This window comes from Hippichthys cyanospilos, chromosome 12 (genome assembly GCF_059441005.1).
Source record: "Hippichthys cyanospilos isolate Australia breed blue-spotted pipefish chromosome 12, RoL_Hcya_1.0, whole genome shotgun sequence".
NCBI lineage: Eukaryota > Metazoa > Chordata > Actinopteri > Syngnathiformes > Syngnathidae > Hippichthys > Hippichthys cyanospilos.
In genome coordinates this window covers 11,116,596-11,141,442 of record NC_142380.1, presented here as the reverse complement: position 1 = coordinate 11,141,442, position 24,847 = coordinate 11,116,596, and the positions used below count along the sequence as shown (strand labels likewise).

General features: G+C 38.9%; 1 long non-coding RNA gene across 4 annotated transcripts; it reads right to left on the bottom strand.

The window, feature by feature from the left end:
- Positions 1–481: 481 nt before the first annotated feature.
- On the bottom strand, positions 482–21,607 carry LOC148414827 (uncharacterized). 4 transcript variants are annotated; one of them, XR_015867527.1, is made up of 5 exons: positions 21,504–21,607; positions 19,307–19,611; positions 4,285–4,412; positions 2,241–2,412; positions 482–2,145 (listed from the first exon to the last, which is right to left on the bottom strand). It is a non-coding gene; the product is annotated as an uncharacterized LOC148414827 (long non-coding RNA). The 4 variants fall into 4 exon arrangements; XR_015867528.1 differs by lacking the exons at positions 482–2,145; positions 2,241–2,412; positions 4,285–4,412 and adding exons at positions 13,547–13,924; positions 18,411–18,488; XR_015867529.1 differs by lacking the exons at positions 482–2,145; positions 2,241–2,412; positions 4,285–4,412 and adding an exon at positions 6,900–7,138.
- Between the last annotated feature and the right edge of the window lie 3,240 nt (positions 21,608–24,847).

Sequence of the window (24,847 nt, the reverse complement as noted above, 5' to 3'; positions counted from 1 at the left end):
TGGCAACCCGATATTTTATTTCTAGCTTGGCCTCGATGCTGAGCAGCTGTGTTGTTTTTTTTTTTTTTTCCCCCTTTCCCCGGAGCGGCCCAACTGTATAACCTGCCGCAAAGCTCGACATGATCCTTGTTCTTGGGTTTCACATTTTCTGAAGGAGGAAACATCTGCGGCTTACAACGCACGGGCTGGATGAGAATGCTGACATTTTAAAAAGAAAAAGTGGTTTGTAGCTTTCTATTTCACCTGTCAGGTGTTCAGCAGGAATTGCCACATTCCATGCAAATGGATTAGCGCCACAAAAAGTCAACTGACCGGCATTGTCGAGTTCTTCTTTTAGACCTAAACTTAACCTCACCGGCACCTGCCGGGACCACGCCAAATATCGCAATGGTGTCGAAACATTTTCTTCCACGTACAAAAAAGATGAAGGCCAGTTTGACATTCTTCTTTCATTTATTACCAGTAGCATGCTAAAAGCAGTCACTAAGTATATGTAAAAATATGCTCAACATTTAGTAAAATATATTGTTTTTATGTATTCATTCATCCTTTTGCTTCAGAGTTATGCCTCCAGCTGTCTATATTCACACTTAAGACCATCTTTAATGAAGCTAGTATGCATGTTTTTGAAATGTGGAAGGAAACCAGAGTATCCAGAGAAAACAAAAGCAAGAAGGCCACGTCCAGGATTTTGTAGTTTCTTTGCGTTTTTGCATATCAAGATAAGTTCCCGCTATCCATTGTCTTCTGCTTATCAAAGGTCAGCTGGCAGGGCCAGCAGGTTTAGCAAACATTTCATCCACCTCATCGGGGGAGGATTCCATCATGTTCCTAGGACAGAGAGCCTCTCTAGTGTGTTTTAACCAGGACCTTCTCCCACTTGACACATCTCAGACAGGAATGTGCCTGCAACACCACACTGAGAAGGGATCCAGAAGGCATCCCAACCAGAGCCACCTCAGCTGGCTCCTTTCAGTATGAAGGAATTACAGCTGGACTCGGAGTCCCTCCTGGATGACCGAGCTTCTCCTCCTAGCTCTTCGGAGGTGCTTGTAATCTTCTTCTTCTAGTCGTGACCCACAGCTTCGTGAGCATAGGTGAAAGTGGGAACGTAAATCGATCAGCTAAGCTTCTTCCTCACCACAACAGAGTGCCAACTGATGATGCAGCATCAGTAGCAACTAGACATGGGCAAAACAGGGGCCATATGCGGCCCGTTAAGCTTTTTGATCCGGCCCGTCAAACTTGAAGAAATGATCGTCAGCATTGGAGTGACAATGTTAATACCTTGAAGGATACCAGAACTATTAGCATTTTGCAACAAAATAGCAGCATTTTGTTCACTTAATTTAAGAGTAAATTCAATCAATAGTTAACACCTGGGAGAAATTTTGACCCAACTCTGGATTTTTGATGTTTTTGATGGTGATATCAAAGGAAAAGCATACCAAATAAAAACTCTAGGAGGCTAAAATATTGCATAGATTGTCAAAACATGATGACTTTCAATATGCCACGCTGCCGTCTCGGGATGTCGAGAGGTACACTCTATAGGTGTCAAATTTAGCCCATGTCAGGCTCATTTACTGCCATAATTGTCAATTTTGGAAATATATAAAACCCAATGTTTTATCATGCATTTCCCCATTAATGCAAATGTCTTTACAAGTCTATTTATGACATAATGAATATTCATATTTCAATTTCATAGATACATATATGCATATATAAATATACATACATATATAAATATATACATATACATATACATATATAAATATACAGCGTAGTTACTTTTGCTATTTTTGCATTTTTACTATTTTTGTACAAAAAGACACGTGTATATGTATGGATAGGGCCAATGCCAATGAACATTTTGAGGTGTTGAAAGTAAATATGTATTTATATTTGACGATTTTATGACCATTTCAAAGCCAGACCAAATTGGGTGATAATAAGGCCAGGCCTGTGAAAAGTCATTATCAAACGTCATCTCCAAGTTACAAATCTTGGTTTGGAGACCCCTGATGTTTCAGCTCGGTTAGGTCGGAGAACCTCACCGGCCGCTGCGTTAAAGCTCCACATCCTGTTCAAAAGAGGAAGTGACTTTGTGTGAAGAATCTGTGTGTGGTCCCCTCGACAAACCTGAGAAACAAAAACTACACATTGATACTCGCCTTGCAATACAAATGCAAAGTCGAGCAGAGCGTCAGTGGCGGATGTGGACGCCGCGATATCACCTGAAAACAACTGGTGTGTTGACGCAGTGACTCATTGCGGCTTTTCTTTGCTGTTTGCACAAGAATTGAAGAGCAGGCGAGTGGCTGGACCAGCAGGATCCTGCTCCACTCAACTCCTGTTCCCACACATGTACAGTACAACGCATGCACAAAGTATTTATTGTGCTGGTGCCTGATTAAAAAAAACAAAAAAACAAAAAACAATTAACTGAGGGCAGGCAAAAACTGTCTTCTTTTGAAAACGTTTGTTAGCAATGCATAGGATATGTATTTACAGATACAGATATCTATTTACAGAAATGCTAAATTAATGCATTTACAGTATCTTTGTCGTATATCAAAATAAGTAACATGGTTACATTTCATATTACTAGATGTCATTTATTTGTAATATTAAGGCATACTAAACCTATTTGTCCATTTTCATCAGTAAATATTTTGGCTGTAATAATTTGATGAAAAAAATCCACGTGCTGGTTCATGCAGACTTGTATGCACTGTCTGCACTTCAATGCATTGTAGAAGCAGACACAAAAGGAATGTGCTGCTGTTGGAACCTGCCCGGTGAGTGCCAGTCCACGTGTGCCACATGCCCATGTGCCAGCGCCCGTGACTCATACGGCAGCTAATATTTGCCCAAGAAGCCATGAGTCATCGCCGCGGGCCCGCAACATCTTTTCTTTGCCTCGACGCCTCTTTGAGATTTTGGGTGAAGGAATTCTGGTGTGCTCATCTGCACGCCAACGCCGGGTGATTTGGCCTCTTAAGCCTTTTCACAAAACATAACGACGGACTCAAGACAGCTTTTTTGGAAAGCTTTAGAAGGATTTTGGACAATTCTGGCCCTGACTGACCCAGGTCCCAAGAAGAAGAGCAGAAGTAGCCTTTTATGCAAATTAAAGAACAACATTTAATAGAAAATAGTTGTATAAAAAATGTTATAAAAATAAACTGCCTTAATTGTGATGGAAAAAGGTATTTTACATAATGTTGTCATGTGAAATTGGTAGAAGTTACCTCAAATTATTTTTATTTTTGCTTTTTTAGTTTCAGGCACTTGGATGCACTTTAAAGAAAAAAAATCTGTTTTAGACTAAGCTGTGACCCGTATAAACGCTGTAAAAAAGAATTAACTGTTGTTGAAAGTTGTTTTGTATTGTTTTTTCTTTTGTCATTTTAAATAGGCTTAAGTACATTTATACAATTTTTGTCAATAATAATGTTATTTATAGTCAGTGTGTCGAGTGGGGATGTGAAACGTTTTGAGAAGCACTGGGTTACATGAAAGCTAGCCCCACAAAATATTTGGATTTTGTACAAAAAAAAATCTAAGTAGATGTGTAGACAGTATACATGCATGCTGGGTAATTTACCTAAATATTTGCATCATAATCAAAGGAAAGCCGTTTCTCTTAAAAAAAAAAAAAAATCAAACATAAAAATATTGAAATTAAAAAAAAAAAATGTTTTGGTTGACTTAAACACAGTTTACATGATATTTAATAGACTTTTACATTTCACACTAGTTCCTGAAGATCACGTTCTCATATAATAGTGTGCAAATCAACGCAGTGCAACTAACAGGGAAAAACACTTTGAAAAAAAATCTGGAGACTAATAAGAGGTCTCATCCTAATGCTGTACATTCTAGCGCAAAGCACAAGTTAGAATTTAGTAGTAATCCCGACAAAAGGTAAGATGTCATCAACGTACACACATTTCTAGGGGTGCTCTAAAATAAGGACTTAGTAGGATTTTTAAGCTGTAGTTATGATTTTTAGAATAGGTGAGGCAAGCATTTCCAGTTGTGTTTAAAAAAAACATGTTGGGCTTTCAAATAAATGTTTGAACGACGGGTTCGAGTTTCAAATTTATTGGGGTGTCGTGCCTGGATTAGGATTTAAACTGGGGGTTCAAACTATGGTTGGACTTTAATTTAGGGCACCAAAACTTTGTTAAGTCTTCAAGTCCGCTTCACCTGAAGGCATATTAGAATTGACGTGCCTGTACACACACGCACATGTGCACACATGCATATACTTACACACGACTGTGAGTGTTGTAGTCATATCCTGGTCAAAGGACAAAGGTGTTGACACGGTGAAGCTGATACAGAAAAAGCTCTTATCTTTGCCCTCGTGGACGCTCTTCACCCCACCGCACTTGGCAACACTTTAACAGCAGAAAAAGAGGCCATAAAACAACACGAGTGACTGATTACTGTACTGGGTCTCTAATTAGCGTGTTTTACAGGGGTGATCCAAGAAAACTCGCAGGGATGCGAGGAGGTCACGTCGGGATACGGGGTGCTCCGCGAGTGTCCTTACGCCGGGTTCACTCGGGACTGATAATGAGGAGAAGGAACGGCCCGTTTCAGGCAGATGATGGCTTGATTGGTCAAACTTTGCTCCCATTTACAATCGCATTAATAAAAGTGTTATTTTATCTTTGAGGGATCATGATGACGGGCCATTAGGTGCACAATTCAGGGTTACCTCTCACACACTGAAACATGTTTCAGGACGATGTGCGAAAAGGTTTCGGTAATGTGTATGAGTGTTTCATGAGTGCGTACGTGAATAAAAATCTTTTGTTTCAGCTGTGTGAGTATGGTTCAATGGTTTTTGAAGGAAAGAACATTTTAGTAGGCTGTGTGAGAGTGCTTTAATAATGTTTGAAGTGTTCAGAGTTTCAGTTATATGTAAAAGAGCATTTCAGTGGTGTGTGAGAGTCTATAAGTGGGGAAAAACATTTGGGTTTCGTTTGTGTAAATGAGCAAATAAATAGTAGTGTTTGATAGCATCTGTTTTGTACATGGGACTAGTGTGTGAGAGCGTTAATGTTTTAGTGGTGGTTCAGTAATGGGTAAGTGTGAAAAAAACATTTGTGTTTCTTTTGTGTAAATGAGCAAATAAATAGTTTTGCGTGAGAACAGTTGTGTAAGTGATGGTGGCGGTTCAGTAATGTGTGAATGAACGAGAAATGTGAGTTTCATTTGCACATGAGTGAATATATTTCGGCAGAATGTGAGTTTTTTTCTTGTGTTTCAGGAGTGTAACTGAAAAAACGTATTTGAGGACGTATATATTTCAATAGTGTGTGAGAGCATTTTAATGGTGTGTCTGAAAGCATTTTAATAGCATGTGAGTGAAAGAGTAGTAGTGCATTAAAATGATGGACTTCAAATTATTCTTTGAAGCTAAGTTTAGGGTTTCTACTTATGGTTACAGTTTCTAGTTATGGATTCAAATTACAAGAATTAAGAGAATTTGGGTTTGAAGCCAAGATTAGTGTTTTCAAATTATGGCTTAATATTTGAAGTTAGGGTGTCAAATTAAGGATCTGGTTAGGGTTCATGTTTTAAATGAATGATTCAAGGCAGCGTTAGAGTGTAAAACTATGTGTATGGTTTCAAATTAGGGCTCAAAGCCAAGGTTACAGGTTTAAATTGGCGTTTTTTGTTCTTTTTTTTAAACCAGGGTTTCATATTACGCCTGGTACATTTTCTGTAGCAATTTTGTGGCAAAACTTTGAGTTTATTACAGACTGTGAGAATTATTAATGTCATGCTGATGCGGTCATATTAGCAGTACTAAAGTTGTCAGTCAGTTAGGTTGTTTCCACGACTGACTGTCTTTGACAAAGGTGCTGAAGTCCCGCATTGCCTTCCTTTTCCATGGGAAAGTTTTGGATCGCGTTTGACCCCGTCGGATTTATTGGACACGCCGCCACGCGTTCAAAGCGCTTGACAACATCCATCGGTATTTCCGAGGGGAATCGCAGCTCCTCGCTTTGCGTGATTTAGGGTCAAGTTGGATTTCTTTTTTGGGCCGAATCCACGTTCCCACGACTTAGCGTGGAGCTGCTGCTGCTGATCCTTTACATCGCTTCGGCTAACTTTTGTGCTCAAGGGCCTCCACTTAAAGGCTAAAGCTACCAAGTACTTTTTCTTGTAGTATAATGTAACATTTTTACTATACAAATATCTTTTGTAAATAAGACACAGGTGGCCTGGGGGCAAGACCCGGCCTGCCATGTCATTGTATGTGGCCTGACAAATGCTAATTCGAATTCAACTTTCCGGTTAAAATAACAAATTTGCAAGTTGTCTTCAACTTGTAAAAATTTTGGGAAATAAAAGCATTTTTTGTTCACAGTCTCTCTTTTGAAACTTTTCTGGCCTCTGATTTCTAAAGTATTTATAAGTGTGACAAACGCACCTATTTTTTTATTTTTTTATTTCAGAGTCATACCGGCCAACTGACAGAAAATATAACTACAATGTGGCCCGCGATACATATGAGTTTGACACCCCTGCATTAAGATGTACTTTAATTGTGCTTCTGAACTATTTTAAGAATAACACATTTTATATTTACCTTCCAAATTTTTAAGTGGGCAAAGGTATGTTGACAATCGGCTACTCAAGCCGTTGCTTGGCCAAGTGTGTGTCATTCCCTCACTTACATGTTATTTACAATGAATAAATGAACCAATTATTTAACAGCACAAAAAATAATGCAAAATTCAGACCTCTGAATGTAGCAATTCACAGGAGAGTGTCTTGTCTTTTCATGGTAACGCTCGGTGGGCGTGGTAATAAAACTGAGTCGGCTGTAATGGACTGCGAAGATAAATACACACGCTAACACACACACGGAATGTTGTAATAATTTTATAATCCGGCTGCACACAAAGCGCACCCACTCTGTCATGTGACTGTACAAACACGTCCATGCTTGATTTATAGCTATTAGCGGCACATAAATCAAGTGTGCAAACTCTCCAACGTGGAATATTTTATCACGGCTTGCATTGGAGTCAATTCCCACTCCGGTCCTCCCGACTTGACGTTGATGTATCAACTCCGGCTTATCAACAGAAACGTAGATAAGCACCTAAGTGGAAGAAGAAAGGAAAAGAAAAAACAAGAGCCAATTTGCTGCAAAGCCCCAAAAGTACTCAGCAAACATTGGCGGTGACATCCTTGGAACCCTACGTACACCTTAGCCAGGGTCTTATCACTATTCAGCGGTAACAAAAGAAAGAACCCCTCCACCCCCAGGTACTATGTATCTGGCCTCCTTGCCCTCACAATGGAGAAATTCCACTCACCAGCCCTGGAGGTTTTCTTTATTTCATCTATTTTTACCCCGAGGGGTACCATAGTTTTGGTGTGTACAGTACAGTAAGGGAATTGCAGGAATGACGATGCAGTCATTTTTATGTGTACGTTGTTTAGGACAATTTTTTTTTTGTACATTTCTGAAACGTGTTTTTAGCTGACGTTGCTCTCCTGTCATAAATAGACATAGACGAAAGTAACCCATAGTCGCTAAAAAGCGTTTCGATGTGGTGGCCATGTTGGCATGGGAGGCTCAAAAGCAATGTATGTCCCATCAAATAAAGTTTAACCGGAAGAATGATTGTGTAGACAAGAGCAGGCTAAAACACATCAATATAGCAGCCATAAGAGCAAAATAGTCTACTATGAAATATATAAAATATTTTTCCGTGTAAAATCTACTGTAAATACATTTCGCATGGCATATGTATTTCTCCTTTGTTGGTAACGTATTGACATCAAGGCTGAAAGTGGTTGACTTATTGTAGCTACTTTTTACACTTCTTGAATTTGTTAGGCATGACAGTTACCTATGTTATTGCTATGCGTGTGTGGTCATGGCCGCGTCTATAGATACCAATGACGTGAGTATTACATTTTGCGGTCTCAATAAGTATCATCCTCCATTTCATTTTTTGCTTCCCGTTAAGGGGGTGATCGCCCTTTTCTGTGGGGTACCTCAGACCTCACAGAGCCTGCCGCGATGGCAGCAATGCAGGCCTCACAGAGATAACTATAATAATAGAGGAGCTTCCCTCACAATGCGGAGCCCCCCGTGGACAATGCAGGGCTCCTGACGGGGGCAAACTAGGCCTGCGCGCAGACGTCTGGGCTGGGGGGATTTAACCCGAGGCCCTCGGGGGCCATCATACCTGACTTAGGGCAACCTGAGACGCAGGCAGGGGGGGTTTGGGGGCTGGGCACACACGCTTGGAGCTTTAATAGGTTTCAGGTGAGGCAAATGTTCAAAAGAGTTATCAGTGATTTACCAAGATAGTACTGTTGCTTTAAACATGTTTAAAACGCAGCAGGGGAAGCGCGTTATTGACTCGGTATGGCATCAGATTTTGAGAGAGGGTGGATATCATTTTTCAACAAATTTATGCAATCCTGGAAAATTTCAAACAGTCAGGCCTTATCTACACAATAATGGAAAATACCATTGACATTTTGACGTTTGCGTTGATAGTTTTGATTTTAGAGTAAGCAGGTATTTGAAAAAAGTAGAGGACTACATGTAAACAAATGAAATAAGATTATATTCTAAAAATACTCTGATTTACTAAATTGCTGAGACAGATGCTCTTCAGGCAAGTTTAAAGTAATCAGAAAAACGCAAATGCTGATTGTCAACTCTTCGCAAATAAACACAGAGACAAATTTGATGAAAATTAAATATGCAGTTTATTCCTACCACAAATTACTCATAACAAATTTAATCGCTAGTTGTGTTTTTACTCAAGCTAATCCTTGATGCTATCTTAATGCTAAACTGGTCAATGCGCTCGAACCTGTTTTGCTTGGTCACTGTGTTGTGCCAGTGTAGTAAAATTTGTATCCCATGATTTTGGTTTGTCAAATAAATAATAAAAAGTTACCATGTACTCCAAGCTATGTGCTCACAGACTAGTCATCGCTATTTGGTGCATTGAATTGGTATTTCTAATGACATTTGAGATGTCCTGGTGAGTGAGTGGTTATTGAAGGCATCTCCAGTCAACTGCATTTCCATCGTTTAAGTTTTTGTTGTTGTTTTTCTTTGCAAAACCTTTTGTTTATGAAACTGAAAAGCGTTTGGCACAACATTGCTGTCTCATTGCTGTCAATGCGACACCAGACAGAGCAATTCACTATGACTTGAGTTCATTTCCCATGATTCATCAACACAGAAGCAGGAAGTAGTTACAGTTCCAGAGAACCTGAAAGTACAATTTAATTAAGTTTTTGTTTAGTTTATTGTATAACTCACTTTGCCAATTGTGTAATTAAACATTACATGGTCCAAATAATTGGCTTTTTAGACAAAAATAAATAAATAAAACGGAATATTGTGGAGTGACTTTTGTAAACTCAAGACACTTCAACGGGGCTGGTGAAATTTGTCGAGATTTGGGACACAAGGCTCACAGTCGTGAATGTCCCGATTAAAACTGGACGTTGAAATTTGTTCAACTTAGAATTTTTTTTACAGCTTTCCATTAAGTTGGATATAACTTCTAACAAGAACTTATGTAGTGCACATGTAGCAGGGATGCTAACTTATACAAAAACAGAAAGTTACCAGAGTAGCTAATTAGAATATTAGGATTTATTATCATACCCTGTAGTCAGGCAAATTTTTAAATGAATTTAAAATAAAACCTAACATACTAACAGTTGTTAGGCTAGCATATAGCAAGACATAACTGACAGCACTTTCCTTGTTGTATACTATTTCTATGACTGAAATGCTTACATGCTAACAGCTACAGGAACAATGAACCATTCTAGTGTGGGAATGCATAGCGATGGCTATTATTCAGAAATGAAAAAACAAAAAAAAGGAGGGATGTGTATGTAACTGGATCTGGTCATACAATCCCAAAACGGCGGCTAATTTTCTCCTCCAGTATTGTATTGCATGGGAATGAGGACACTTCTTCACCTCTTAGATTTACTCCTTTCATCACAGTGCATATTATATTCACACACGTACATATATATATATATATATATATATATATATATATATATATATATATATATATATATATATATATATATATATATATATATATATATATATATATATATATATATATATATATATATATATATATATATATATATATATATATATATATATACACACAGAGTTCATTGCCTCTTTTGGTGTCATTTTATGTATTTTTTTTCCTGCGGTTGTTTAGAATTGCATTTACTCCAAACGCCGTAAACGTCATGATATGCAAAATATGGTCAAAAGCAATGGAAACACATCACTCAGTCGCTAACATGCTAACAGTTGACATGCTAAAAGTTGCAGAACAGAAACCTTTGTATAAAAGGACCTAGGCAGGTTCACAACAATTTAAACGCCTTGCTCTTTTGTTGAGTACAATTTCAAACACTAATTCATGATACCATGACAACAGTCTGCACGGTGACATATAGAAATATAGACATTTGACCGTATTTTGTAGTTCAGTACTATTTAAAAATGCGAACTGATCAAATTCTAACACTTTCACAGTTGCCAGCAGAATCCAAAGTGCATTTGAGGATCTGAAACCTTAAAAACCAACAGTGACAAGCATGTAGGCAAATCAAAGTAACCCTTAACGATTTTGGCCTTTATACCTCTGATACAAAAAGAACATCTTGCGGTTGTTCCGCTCGGGAGCACAATCAAAACAAACTCTTTCATTCTTTTATTGACGGGGTGCCAGGTTGTAAATTGCAGCCTTTCAATGACATCCGCCGGCCTCCTGGAGCCGAGCTTAACTCATCTCTTCTCCTTTGTGAGTGACAAGCTGTAATTGCAGAATGCAAAAAGCAGAGCCCTGCAGATGTGTGGCAGATAAGATGAGCTTAACGCAACCCTGGCCGAGGCCTTCCTCTTTCTATCTCCTACGGGTATAGACAATTTTTTCGCTGCTGGAATCGCCTTTCAAAGGCATGGCGCAATTAGTAAAGAACTTCTCCGATTGTGCAAGTAAGTCAAAACCAGTGAAGTAACAAAGTACAATACTACATTTGCGTTTTCAGGTTACTTTACAAATTGCATTCTGTTTCATTTAAGTTCTTTTGCCGCATATCTAAAGAGACAGAACAGAAAGGTAGACAGCAAATGTTCACCTTTTGGTGTAAACCAGTCTTTCATCAGAGAATGGAGGTAAATACTCTTGTCATCTGATAGCATCTCTGCAAAGTAAGCCCCCCACCAACCCCAATGCCCCCTTTCTCATCTTTATTAACAGAAAATGAAGGTAACGAGCAGCCCCAAGCTCCTTCAATGGAATGACAATGGCAGTCTCGTTTACATGTCTTTGTGGGCATTTGATTGGAGCCCCAACTTCAAAATGGGCTATGACAGCAGTTAGCTTAGCAATGACGCAGGGAACGAATCAAATAAAAAGACAAAATATTATATGTTATAATTTAACAATCAATTGTCAAAATTGTGTTTAATAAAAAGACAACAACATTAAAAAAATGGACGTGACATTTTTCGTGTAAAGCATTGTTGCTGGCAAAGCACGGGAACCACCAGTGTGTTCGAATCGCGTCAAATGCACGTGCAATTCCTCGTCAGAGTCGCTGCCCAAATCAGCATTTGCATGTGCACAGGCAGATGCTAGCGTGTGCTAACGTTGCATATGAGCAACATATCCCAGACAGCAAGATGACTCGTAAAGAAAAGCGGTGCATCTGTGAATAACAACTCGGACAAGTCGGAGCAAAAGCAAGCGCCTATTATCCCCTCCAGAGGCTTTGATGACTTTTTCTGCACTAATAAATAATAGGGGAGGCAATCATGTGGAGACTTATTACTCTGCCAGCAGCAATGCCTTAAACCAGGACTCTGTGATCCTCACATATTCTCCACAGGCCAAATTTAAGTGTTTGTTAGGCACCTTTATGTTTTTTTTTTCTTCTTCAGCTTAAAGGTATAATGTGGGTATGCATTTAATGTAAAGTATTATTCAACACACACACAGAGATATTAGTCAACAACATTATTTCCCAAGCACTTAAAAAGCATAGCAGTAACAAGATGATGTAAATAAGATTTTAAAAAATCATGACAATAATAATAAATGAGTACATACATGTATGAAATATTATTTTCTCATTAAAATATATTTCTTTTGTTAAACTCTTGCACCCCTCATGCTGGAAGCGATTTCGTAATCAGAAAAGATAGAATCATTTGTTGTTTGTTATGGAAATTAATTTTTGATTTTTTTGTCATATATGCTGCACTGATTTAATGACAGTTTTGAGCCTTCTGACTGACTAGTAGGTGGTGTGTGTTTCCTTTTTTTGTGGTTGTTTCCCTTTCAAAGCCTTACTACCCAGTTCCTTAAAAAAGAAAAAAAAAAGGTATTTGACTTCAGTGGTGCTCCTGGTAGGGTTTCATTTGGCATCTTTTCACATCAGTAGAGCTGAAAGTGTTAACATGTTGTACTTAACAAGACTTTCACATTTTAGAAATTTTACATCAAATATTCTTTTGTTATTGCGACTGAATAATATAAAATCAACTCAATTGACTTACTGTCATAACATTAAATAAAATATAATTTTGACAAATTGGAGCAATAGCTACAGTGCAGTGTTACTTTTTGATGACTGATGTAGTTAACTCATTCAACCACAAAAAAATATTTTTCTTTTTTTTTTTTTTTTAAAGATTCCAGACATTCAATCTCAGGTACTTATACATGTATTTGACATGTTTTTGTTTTTGTTTGCATGATAAAGGACTGTCTAAAAATGACTAAAAGTACAAAAATAACAAATTACTTGAGTATTAAAGTGATCTATTACTTTATACAATCAAATAATCAATCATCTTAGGTACTTTGGTCAGTGATCAAGTAGTAATATGATCAATTATTTTTGGCACTTCCTAAAGTAATCAATTACATTTGTATTTGAGTAACTGAAGTTATTAACTTAGTATTTGTTACAAAAAATAATTACTTCAGTAATATATATATATATATATATATATATATATATATATATATATATATATATATATATATATATATATATATATATATATATATATTTTTTTTTTTTTTTTTTTTTTTTTAAATATATGTGTGCATATATAAGTAACTGGGAATGAATGTGACTCTGAAAAACAACAAAAAAACCCCATCAACATATGTTTCAATGTAGCATTGAATGAGTTAATAAATAATCAAATTAGCATCTTCCACTCCATCTATATGTTCAGAATGTGACTCTGATTTTTATTTTAGTGCCTCATTATCATTGCCCTTATTGACCTACTACTGTTTTTTCATTGTGTAAAATGCAATTCTGTTTGGGGAACAGAATAAGAAATTCATTGTGTAGTTTCTAAAAGTTGGATTTTTTTTTTTTTGGAACCTTTGCAATTATCACTATGATCAGTATTATAACCTGCTAGTACTCTTTGTATCAATGAACCAATCATAAATCGAAATTCTTTGCTGATTTTTCTTCACTTTATTCCACAGCCTCAAAGTGCAGGATCCATTTTGAACGCCAGCATGTTACCTAATTTACGTAAAGATTTAAAGCACTCAACCCAAACTGTAAAACGCAACGTTGCAGCATGAATGCGAACCATCCTGAGAAACCGCGTGCCTCTCTGGCTGTTCTTGGCCGTGCATCCATCCTTTTGCATGTCTTTGCATGGGAGTTGTTGACACTTGCATCAAAATAGAGATTAGTCAGGCCCCTTGGCAGATGCCTGACGCGTCGGTATGGATGTTGCGCAGACCGCAGATAGCGTCGAGCTTTGTGAGGGAGTACAGAGGTTCTGCCAGGGTCAAGGCCAACGAAATCCACAATGTTCTTTCTGAAACCAAAAATTGCTGTTGTGCCTCAAACTTGTAATTAGTAGCGTCGTTACATTGAAGAACATTCTTTTACCCAATCTCTCCAGATGACACACCATCTCATGTGATACACCCGGATTACATTGTGATCCACCAGATAACACGCATGATTCACTAGAATTATTTCACATATTTGCTGTCGGCTGAAATGTCAGTCTTGTGTGGGCGGATCGGATTAAATCCAGACTTCACCTCATCCGTATTTAAATACATTAAAAAAAGATGATAGGTAGAAATCACATAGAAGACAAACAGGCGTGTGGATCACGAAGAGTTATTTGCTAGATACAAAATGAGGAGGCTAAGCATGAAGTTGATTGGCTGATGGTGAAGGAGTAGTGGAGGTAAGGAGATTAATAAAGAAGGGAAAATAAGAGGGCAGGTGTGTAGTTGAGCAGAAATTCAGTAACAGAAGACCTTTTGACCTATCGTGAGTCTTACCAAAAAACAAACAAGGGAACAATTCAAAGTTGCTAATGTGTCATTTAGCAGAAATTCAGTCAGCAATATCCCTTTGATTTAACATCAGTGTTGGTTGACATGCCTATCATGTCATATCTGTTATGAAAATTAAAAAAAAAAAAAAATGGGTCTGAAGTGGCCAAGTCAGAATTGGTACAATAATCATACTACCCATGGCAAAAATATTGAATGTATTAATTATTGTTTAACCCTTGTGCAGTGTTTTATTCAATCCATTGATCTTTACATAAAAGGGATTTCACATCACAGGAAAATCATGAAACACAGTCAATCAGGGAGCTGAAATTCCACCCATATGCTGACAACATGTCAAAATTCAAACTGGCATGACCACTAAATTTTCACACTATCTACCAGGAGTGTGCCATTCATTGGCTAAAATACTGTGAGAATGATGTGGGAGAAAATGACCCAAAAATGATGAAAATATTGTACAAGGTTTTAATTTGTAATATGTAGAAAGGAAACCTAGAAAAGAGCGTATCCCAGACACAAAACCTAAATACCTTTCTGGCTTTAAGAAAGGCTGGAAGAACGCAACAAAACCTTTCATAGTAACTTTAGACCAAGCGGAGGTTGAAAAAAACAATGGAGTCATTCAATTCTGATGTGAAAAAAATATCCGGAATCACACTGTAAATTTGTATTCCCAAAACTAACACCTGTATCGGAATAAAATCAGAAAGTTGGCACTTGAAATGACTTGTCATGTCTGTGATTTGTATACCCTGTATTTTTTTTTTCAGAACTCTGCAACCAGTTTCAACGTGAAACGAGCCCCAATCTGAAGCAGATGTACAGTCAATTACCAAATGAAAAACATAAGCCTGACACAGGCCATTCTTACCCAGATGTTAAAACTCATCTGTAAAATCTCCCCCTCCCCATCTATACGGTATGCGCAGCACATTGGGCAATTTGCACCTGTCCTTATCAGCAAACTGCTTGCATGCGATCCTCTACCAGACTAACTGTCCAATTGAAACGACTTCTGACTTGTAAGCTGTTGAAAAAAACGTTTTTGTGAAATACATTCCCCAACCCCTGCCACCATTGCAAAAGTCAAACGTTTACAGACACCAAAAATAAACTTCTTTTCCCCTCGGTAATTACACAGCAGGGAGAGTTATCGTTTGGCGTTTGTTTGCAATGGGAAGGGGTTTGTGGGCAGAGGGCTGGGGGGACATTTGTTACAATATAATTAAAGCAGACTTGACTTATTGTCTTTTCAATGTAAAAAATAGACATCCGTATTTTGTTTTCATAGCTGTTCGTGCGTATTTTTTATGCCCGTGCGTAGGGTTATTCATCCTTGTTGGTACAGTTCATTCAGTTTTATGTGCCTGTTCATCTGAAGTGGGGGACTCGAATCACTTGACTTGCCTCGAGTCAGACCCAAGTCAGCAACTTTAGGAGTTGCAATTCACTTGACTAAACTGCGTGAAAGACTTATTGACCTTAGGTGGTATTCGGATATTTTAAGTATTCAAATAAATTTTGGTCTGCGAGATCAATTTGCTGACTAAAAAAAAAAGCACATTTGAGTAAGCATGGTTTGTTAAAACGCGTTCAGTAGGAATGGCAACTGTCAGGCTTTTCTAAGTTGGGTGGAGTCATTTACTTCAATCAAGGAGCACTCGAGCACTGCTAGCTAGCGGCAAATTTATAAATTTGCCGCTATAACATAGACAACATATAAGCATAGACAACAAGTGCCATACGTTAATGTCAGCAGAAATAAGTTGTTTGTTCAAGCCCTGAATTGGCATTTGAATGTGATTTCAGAACAACATAGTGTTGTTTGTATTAGAAAGTTGCATTATAAAAAAACAGTCAAGCTGTTCTGCTGCGACAAGCTGCCAGGAACAACTTCAAAATAAAAGCGACTGTCATGTAGAGCGTTCACAAATTTTGCTGCAATTTTTTTGAGATTGAGGTCTACATGATATTACTCTGGGGAAGCAAAAAGTAAAAAACAGTAAAGCTCGACCAGTCGTGTCTTTCGCAAAGCGACTTCAGAGCCGCACAAAGAAGACATCAAATACTTTACTCCTGACTATCAGGTTTGCCACCTTGTTATTCTTTCCTATATGCTTTAAACATCTTTACATTCTGCTTGGTAGCCTCCTTACAACCCCTACGGCCGCTTGCATGTCTATCGGCTGTAAACTTGTCAAGGAGATAAACCCCATCCCTCCTTCTTTTTAACTGGCAAATATTCAGGTAAACTTCCACTCTCGGCTCGACTTATGCAATTCCTGAGCGAGCGAGCGAGCGAGAGAGGTATTTTATTGAAGTGGTCGCCTGTTTGCCCTCGCATTAAACAGCCCGAGGAATGCATCCCTGCGTTTGCTTGAGGTTGTTTTGATGTGCATTTACAAAAAGGAGCTCATTCACAGCTCGCCGGGGGGAAGTCAATGGCTTCGTTTGTCCTCGCGGGTAAACACTCACCCCGAGGGAGGCCCTCAAATATGGACCTCGCTCCATCTTGTGTGACAATGAACAAATTGCCATTGAAAAGCACTTACTGTGTGATAGCCCTCCATTGTGGGCCCCTACGACACACCTGAGTAAATGAATGAATGAACCAGAGCGCAAGGGGCGAAAACAAAGACAACCTTGAACTGTATGAGGCCGTGACAGACGTGTTTGATGCACGTCACGATAACAACGGGCCAGGGAAGCAGGACCAACGCAGATTACATGCTTGAGGTGGATTCTAAAATGTGAAATTGAGATTTTGCAAAAGTGGCAGAATGCAGGATGATGGTTTACAAGACAAGGCTTTCAAGAGTTACGAACTACTTCATTGTCGTATTTAAAATGATAGTCTATTTAGCCATTTTTTTTAGCAGTAAAAAGTTCCAATTCTGTTGGAAAGTGATTCTTTTAGTAACAGCCATTTTTAGACACTCCTTTAGCCATCCATCCATCCATTTTCTATTGCCGCCAAACCTCAATAGGGTCACTTGCTTGCTGGTGCCTATCCCAGCTGTCTTTGGGCGGTAGGCGGGGAACGCCCTTGAACTGGTTGCCAGCCAATTGCAGGCCACACAGAAACAAACAACCATTCACACTCACATTCACACCTAAGGACAATTTAGAGTGTCCATCACCTGCCATGCATGTTTTTGGAGTGTGGGAGGAAACCGGAGTGCCCCATACGAGCTTGAGGAGAACATGCAAACACCAAACAAGAAGGCCAGAGCCAGCTGCAATTGATCTCGATGGACGTGCTAACCACACTTCCACCGAGCCGCCTACTCCTTTAGCCAAACACTTAAAAAAAAAATGTAAATAAGTACCTGGGATCAAATTTCTGGACTCTTATAAACATAACACTACTTCTTTGGGTTTGAATAATCCTATTTGAAAACAAAATTGTTTTTTTTGTGTATAATCAATACTTAAAAAAATGCACTTGCCTTTGACCTGAAAATAGCATAAGACGAAGACCACTCACCACAGTTTCTGAATGTCACATGATCAACAGGTAATCCGTGATTGGTTGTTACCTGAACCTTAAGAACTTTGAGCATCATTTTCAGTCAACAGCAGATACAAATATGTGTTACTAAAGTAATCATAGACAAAATATTAAATTTTAACTGTTATAAATGGCAAAATAAAAGGACAACCCTTTCAAGGAAGTTACTGTATGTAAAGCTATGAATATTAAGTTTGTTAAAAGTCATTTTAAAGCAGTATTCATTATTTTTGCTTGAATATTATCCAAAGGATTAAAACAAATAAATCACACCTTTGAATAAATGTTTTCCATAAAATTAAAATCTTGCAGAATGTTCGGCTAAAATCCAAAATTTATTTATTGGACATATCGCCCAACCATAAGAGCTGTTAGAAAAGCATTCCAATTTTACAAAGATAATAATTATGCTTTGCACTATCACTATCAGTGAGTTAAAAAAAAAATCAGATCATAACATGGTCCAATTTACTCACTCTCGTGTCTCGACGTGTCCAAATCATCCGCTGTAAGTCTGGCTATGAATAGGGATGGTCCCAACTGATCCACTGGATCTAGGCCAAAATGACTCAATCTGTATCATTATACTATTAGAACCAGTCGGATCCAATCCATAAACACAGACTTTAACAAAGAGTAAGAAACCCCACTTCTCTTTGTATTATAAACAATCGCACACCATGTGCCTGTTTTAGTTAAGTGGTGTTTTTGGATGTCAGTATCAAGCAAATTACGGCCACAAATTATTTTTATTTGGTCTAGTAGGTTCTGAATGATTGACAGCCACAAAAAAAAGTATCAAGTTACTGGAAGTCTGACATTTTCTTTAGAGGTAACTAACCATTGCCAGGTCATTTCTGTGAACATTTTGGTTTGGTGGCCTCCCTTGGATTTTTCTTTTTCTTCGTGCAGCTCATTTTATCTTGAGATTTGGTAGACACGTTTCCCACGAGCTCACCTATAAATAAGCCTCAAGAAGCCCATTTTGCAACAAGGTTACGTTTATTTATGTTTCTTACAGTTTTTCATCCCAGATGATATGGATGTTACTGCTCGCTCATATGGTTGTCATCTGTATGTGAAACAAAAACTTGAGCTGATCATCCACAGAAAGTTGCACTGAATTGTGTGCAAGCTTGTTCATGTGTGATTACAGTGCCTGTTTTATCAGAACCAGACAAAGAAGACTATTTTCATTGTTCTTGTCAAGTTACTTCAAGTTTCCATTCGGTTCTGATCCGTCCAGGATCGAAATCCACGTCACCTTGGTGATACTTAAGACTATTGCTTGTAAACACAACTCGACATGTAATGTGCTTTCACGGATCACAAGCGAATCAAAGCAACAACAAAAAAAAAACACACACATTACCTGCATGTACGTAGTCTGGATCTGATAGGTGAATGAAAACACACCCTGCTGTGACTCATTGCTGCTGGACCACTCTGGGACTTGTGTGTGTGTTCTTGTGGGAGGCATTCCCAGGTGGGGTGTGAATGTTAGGACTGTCTATTTCGTCTGTCAATGAGTCCATCACTGGTGGAGGTCCTACAGTCCTTGCCCATTGACAGCGTTCTCACAGTCGACAAGCTCCGCCCTCCTTTCGATTACTCGTTGCCGCCATTCTCCGGTGTCGGAACGTGTGTTTCTGTGATAGCCTCACATTCCGCACACTCCTAATTCAAGAGAAACAAGTGAACGCTTGCGTGACCGAAAGACAAAATGCCACGACGGCTTAAGCTTCGCTCGGAAAGTCGCGTTTGCAGAGTGTCCTTGTTCGCACTCATGCAAGCATTTGTAAAGAACTGTACGTCGTTGCTTCAAGCTGGTTTGGCTACTGGTGACTAAGGCCACGAGACAAGGTTTGGTCAAAGTTCAGGTTCAAACATAAGTCAAAACGGATGCACCACGCATCAACAGTACACTCATTCGATCCTTAAACACAAAGGGGATCTTTGGAGTTAATTCCCTGTAGGGAGTTCATCAAAATATGACGCCAGGACCAAAAGGACTGCTTTAACCCTTTTTTTTTTTTTCAAAACGATCAAACTTATGGCATATATATTCTTTTTATAAGTCTAGGATACTTGGAGAATTTGTTAAAAAAATTCCACCATGAAAAATCACTGGGACTGTATATCCCATAGATATGATGTCACACATGTTTTGGAAAATTAAAAAGCAGCAACAACGGTTGAAAAATATTTTTAAAAGAAAACGTTTTAATAGTCTTGAGGGGAACGCTGCCATTAACATTTTTAGTGCCAAGCATGATCTGAAAAGACTAAGGGTTAGCCGAGCATTTTGATGCCTCTTTCAAGGCGGACAGAATATTGTATCATCGGAGTATGTAGACATTTGATGGTACCAAATGATTGGATTCCTTTCTTATTATTCCTATTCCGTTCTTTAGTAATCACTTTTTCACTCAGTCACTCATGCTATTTTGGACAAAATCCTTGCACATAAAAACTTAGACACAAACATCTCAACAGTCCTTCCCTTTGATAAAACATGAACAATAAGAGTGAAAATGTGTTTTTGATGGCAAAATAACAGTTTGCATATGTGTATACCTGCAGCACATTGCGACAGCGCTCAATCAGCACAATATTAAGGAGAGCGTTGGCGACGAGTGTCATCTATCCGTTCATTAAAAAAAAAAAAAAAGAATTCTTCTTACAGGCACACAACCCAAGTATTTTAAAAGACAAAAAAACTCATCCATGGCACTGTAAGAGTTCATGGTAAATAGCGCCAAATGGCGCCTCGTATGAGGCAGGTGAACCATATGATTCCTCCCATCATGATAATAATAACTTTTATTTAGAATAGTGTATGATTTTCCAGCGTAAGGAGCCATATTTGGTAACAAACATGATTCAAAATGGATGCCTGATGCCTCATGTGATTTCTCCCAGCCAATCCGTGAGGAATGTCCATGACATCGTATAAACAGCTATTAAAAATGATCAAATAATGAAAGAACACCACAAAACCCAACATGATGTACACCAGTGTTGACTGTATCGTTAAAGTCAAGAAAGTGACTCTATTTCTGACTGTGCAGACAGTTGGACTTGATTGTACTGTAATCTTGATACCACACTTAAAGCATTTCTGGCCAACCAGGCCTTCATGATTAAAAATGCTTCACATTTTGGTGACCCACTTGCAAAAAAATGTAGGCCAACATGCGTCAGTTAACCGCCATTTTTGGCTTCTCAGGGTCTCCTGCGCAGCTTGTTCTTTTTTTTTTTTTTTTCAAGTGGACCCGGCTCGCATTCTGTTGAGCTCGTTGGTCGCTTGCTGAGCATAAATCGAAAAGTGACTTGTGTCAGTGGAATGGCAGCGTGGTGCTCTACCCAGTGTGGGAGCCTCAAAATTGTAGCTCTTCTGCATCTAATTGATCCAGCATGAAACCTTCTCAACATTGTATAGCGCCTGCTGAGTCAAACACTCTTCAATCCATCCATCCATCTTCACTACATTGCGTATCCTCCCCAAGACCGGTTGCCGTGCCATTTGGCATGCGCCGCAGATTCGAACCTGTGACCTAGATGCCTACCTTTAAGCCAGGCGTTCTCTGTTCTCCCGTCAAGCATTCAGTCATAACTGCGAAGCAACATTAGCATGAAAAATGAATACAAAAAAGATGAAAGCTTTTAATCGTCCAATCAGATTCAACTGGTGTCATTGAGTAAAGCTTTAAGCGTCCAATAAGATAGTTCTGGCGTCATTGATCAAAGACGTCAAAACCGATCAAAATTATTGAGGTCTCTAGTAACCAATTGGATTATTTCAAAGTAATGGATCAAAGCCTTATGCATGCCTTCTAATTGTTCTGATGCAATAGATCAAAGTATAGATCAATTAGTAAGTATACAATTTATACTAGCTAACTCCCAAATATATATGATTCTCTCCTCTACATCTTCTACTATTGTTCTGAATTCTATTTATTCATGATTGATTTGTGTGTGTGTGAGACGACAATAAGAAATATTTAAATAACTTGTGTTTTCTTGGCATACAATTCCCACTGTTCAAATAATGTGGACCTAATTCACTTTTTAAGAAGACAAAATATTTATTTTATCATTTGTCTGGTTCTTTCTAAAGAAAAATATATATTATGAAAAACTCAGATGTGATTCATTTGACAATCTTTCAGCCGTGAGATATTACAATTTTAATTTCAGCTGCCATATGCGCTCCCGTATACGCTAAATGAAAATCACTTTTAAGTTTTGCATTTCCCCTCTGAGCAAACTCAATGTAAACCCAACTGTAACCTCAAAACCAATGTAACTACCACAATTCATGCGCGCGTCATCTCGACGCATTGGCGTGCAAATCTGAATCCCATTGTATCAGAGCATGTCAATTGCAGGGAAGGGTGGGTATGTAATTTCAATGGGGACATGTGTGCCTAAATTAGAGTGCGGCGTGGTCAGGGAGGGGTGGGGGGCGCGATGGAGCCGGGGGACTGCGGCTACCGACTGGCTGCGCGCTGCGCTGACACGCTGCGACTTTCCACTAGTCGCGACGGGCGCCTCAGATGTGGCCGACCGCCGTGCCCCTTGATGACGGGCTTGCATGTGTTCCTTGACCCTGACCATAATGGACACGGTTTAGCCGCCGGAACAAAATTACAGCCCCTCTGGAATGCTACTGTTATTATTTTTCCCGTCCTCCATATGAAATTTCAATGTGCAGCCAGGCCATTATAAAACCGTCGCAGCTGAGGCAAATGTGCACGTAGGAGGCTAATGGATGATTAGCAAGGGCAGGGACGGCCTTATGTTAAATTGGACAAGAACAATCAACACGTTTGACTAATTCCTTCCTGCGAAACTGCCTTCTCTGATGGGTTCCACCCCGCCGCAATTGTATCTGTCACCAGCTCCCGGATAGCTGCTGAGGAAATGACTCTTAAGACGTCCAGCAAGTCAAAAGTGTACAGTACTGCACAGTTGAACTTATCTGGAAAACCCTTTTTCCATCAGCACTTGCCGCAATGAGTAATCTGTCGCTGCTACCGGAAGAGTCGTGACTGGTTAGCACATCTGCCTCAAAAATTTCCACCTATTTTCGCTTATCCTCAAAGGGGTCGCAGGTTTGCTGGTGGCTATCCCAGTTGACTTGGGGCAGTAGTCGGTTGACACCCTGGTCTGGTTGCCAGCCAATCGAAGGTCACACAGAGACAAACAACCAGTCAGGCACCTAATCACACCTCAGGACAATTAAGTATGCCCAATACACTTGCCATATATGTTTTTGGACTGTGGGAGGCGCGGAGTTCCCGGAGAGAACCCACATGGGCTCGGGGAGATCATGCAAACTCCACGGAGGAAGACCGGAATTGGTGGATTTGAGTGAGGTGGATAAATACCACCACTGTTTTTGAGACCATGTGAGAGAGCACAGTTCATCACAAATGTTGTAAAGGTCATTGGATCCATAACGCTAATTCAAAGTGTCATAGGTCAAACTATAAAGTTAAAAAAAAAAAGCACGAATTTTAAAAATTACTGCAAATTTGGTAAAAATTCCTTCGATATAAGGGGGTTAAACAAAGTCCACCATGCCCATTTTTGCCAAAAATTAACTGAGCTGTAGCTCTCAAAGCCCCGCTCCAATTTGGGCTGGACAATTCGGCTCCAAAAATAAAAATATTTTTTAGTTGTTTGTTTTTCAGTCATCTGGATATTATGATTTAATTTACTTTAATTTAGGTAAGAAACTCAACAGACATTCAGAACAAATCATGTTCAATATATTCAGACAACTGGTTTTAAATCAGTTTTAAAGTAAACTAACATTAAAAGCTCATGCAAAAAAAAAGTTACTCATCCAACATTCTGCGCAAAATCCTCACATTTACAATTGAACTCATTTTCAAATCGTTAAGTTTTAAAATGTCAAATTATTCAAATCAATTTGATCCTAGCTACCGCTGACATAAAATTAGAGATTAGTTTTGTTCCATCACTATGAACAAGTACGCCAAATTTGACTAAAATCCGCATGTTTGAACCCGCTTGACGACAGAAACAATATAATGTATGCATAAAATAACAGAGTGTACTTAAAAGTATGCAGAAAAGTATTTGTAAACATGAAATAACACAGTGCAATTAGAGTCAAATTAACTGTCTGCCTGTTACAAACTGCAATTTTTTCGGTGTGTTTTTTGTTTTTTCGGAAAACCCCTTGGAATAGTCTCAACGGGGAATGACAGGCTACTACAACTCCAAAACTAACATTTTTGTGTTTTTCTGTCATCTGATACTTCACCACTGTTAGACTGGAACTGTTGCAGCATTGTCTGCTGAGCAGCTTATGTGGACGAATTAGAAAATTGAATTTCAACCCATTTTTTCAGTTACAAGTGTTGGAATTGTAAACAACAGTGCCAATGGCTAAAAAGTCTGACATTCGATCAAAAAAGAAATAGTGTCGTTCGTCAGGCTCCCATGCAACACCATTTTTTTTTTCACCCTGAAAATACATCAGCCTACAGCGGGCGCTAGAAACGAGCCAAATGTGAGTCATAAATTGAAATTGCTTGATATATTTGGTCCGACCGGGGCTACCTCAATGGGAATTTTGGAGCACTCGAGAGAGAAAAACCGCATGGGTCAAGGCGAAAAAATCCAGGCCAGCGTGGTGGTGGCGTCTGCTTAAAAGCTTGACACCAGAGAGGCTGCACCCTTCGGGCTGCCTATGGATGCTAAAACAGGTGGCGTAGCTGATTAGGCTCATTAGGATTGTTTTTTTTTTCTTTACTTTGAGAGAGGATTTTGTTTTTGAAGTGTGCAGATAAAGATCACAGAGATTAGCGCCACTTGGGTTCAAAGGGGTGACTGAAGGTCGTTTTGGAGAGCAGGGGGGGACGGGAGACCCCCA